Genomic DNA, 1,320 nt, shown 5'->3' on the forward strand with positions numbered 1-1,320 from the left:
GGGAAGTCCTCGTGTTGCATTCCCTTTTTAATTTTTTTCGCGCCGCTTGCAAAACAAAACGCACGTGTAAGTAATATATTTACCGTGTTTTATTATTTTGCACGAGTGCGGTAAGTCATAGCTGGGTGCTCACGATTCACGGGTCCAGTGTCGGCGTTGTGGCGCGGCAAGCGTGCACTGGTGCGGTTGAGAGGGAGGGGTGGAAACCGCGTTAAACTCGTCTCCGTAGTTGAGAGGGAGCGGCCAAAGCAATGTACAATCGTCTTTGTAGTGGAGCTGGGAGGGGCAAGGATAAGGGACGAAGACCGGGGTAACATGTCGGATGCGATCATACCAGCACTAAAGCACCGGATCCCATCAGAACTCCGAAGTTAAGCGTGCTTGGGCGAGAGTAGTACTAGGATTGGTGACCTCTTGGGAAGTCCTCGTGTTGCATTCCCTTTTTAATTTTTTTCGCGCCGCTTGCAAAACAAAACGCACGTGTAAGTAATATATTTACCGTGTTTTATTATTTTGCACGAGTGCGGTAAGTCATAGCTGGGTGCTCACGATTCACGGGTCCAGCGTCGGCGTTGTGGCGCAGCAAGCGTGCACTGGTGCGGTTGAGAGGGAGGGGTGGAAACCGCGTTAAACTCGTCTCCGTAGTTGAGAGGGAGCGGCCAAAGCAATGTACAATCGTCTTTGTAGTGGAGCTGGGAGGGGCAAGGATAAGGGACGAAGACCGGGGTAACATGTCGGATGTGATCATACCAGCACTAAAGCACCGGATCCCATCAGAACTCCGAAGTTAAGCGTGCTTGGGCGAGAGTAGTACTAGGATGGGTGACCTCCTGGTAAGTCCTCGTGTTGCATTCCCTTTTTAATTTTTTTCGCGCCGCTTGCAAAACAAAGCGCACGTGTAAGTAATATATTTACCGTGTTTTATTATTTTGCACGAGTGCGGTAAGTCATAGCTGGGTGCTCACGTTTCACGGGTCCAGCGTCGGCGTTGTGGCGCGGCAAGCGTGCACTGGTGCGGTTGAGAGGGAGGGGTGGAAACCGCGTTAAACTCGTCTCCGTAGTTGAGAGGGAGCGGCCAAAGCAATGTACAATCGTCTTTGTAGTGGAGCTGGGAGGGGCAAGGATAAGGGACGAAGACCGGGGTAACATGTCGGATGCGATCATACCAGCACTAAAGCACCGGATCCCATCAGAACTCCGAAGTTAAGCGTGCTTGGGCGAGAGTAGTACTAGGATGGGTGACCTCCTGGGAAGTCCTCGTGTTGCATTCCCTTTTTAATTTTTTTCGCGCCGCTTGCAAAACAAAACGCACGTGTAAGT

General features: G+C 51.4%; 3 non-coding genes across 3 annotated transcripts; all 3 read left to right on the forward strand.

Moving 5' to 3' along the window:
* Positions 1-320: 320 nt before the first annotated feature.
* LOC119347204 lies at positions 321-439 on the forward strand. Its single transcript, XR_005168191.1, has one exon. It is a non-coding gene; the product is annotated as a 5S ribosomal RNA (ribosomal RNA).
* A 297-nt stretch (positions 440-736) lies between these two features.
* LOC119347205 lies at positions 737-855 on the forward strand. Its single transcript, XR_005168192.1, has one exon. It is a non-coding gene; the product is annotated as a 5S ribosomal RNA (ribosomal RNA).
* A 297-nt stretch (positions 856-1,152) lies between these two features.
* LOC119347203 lies at positions 1,153-1,271 on the forward strand. Its single transcript, XR_005168190.1, has one exon. It is a non-coding gene; the product is annotated as a 5S ribosomal RNA (ribosomal RNA).
* Positions 1,272-1,320: the final 49 nt, after the last annotated feature.

This window comes from Triticum dicoccoides, unplaced genomic scaffold (genome assembly GCF_002162155.2).
Source record: "Triticum dicoccoides isolate Atlit2015 ecotype Zavitan unplaced genomic scaffold, WEW_v2.0 scaffold60589, whole genome shotgun sequence".
Classification (NCBI taxonomy): Eukaryota; Viridiplantae; Streptophyta; class Magnoliopsida; order Poales; family Poaceae; genus Triticum; species Triticum dicoccoides.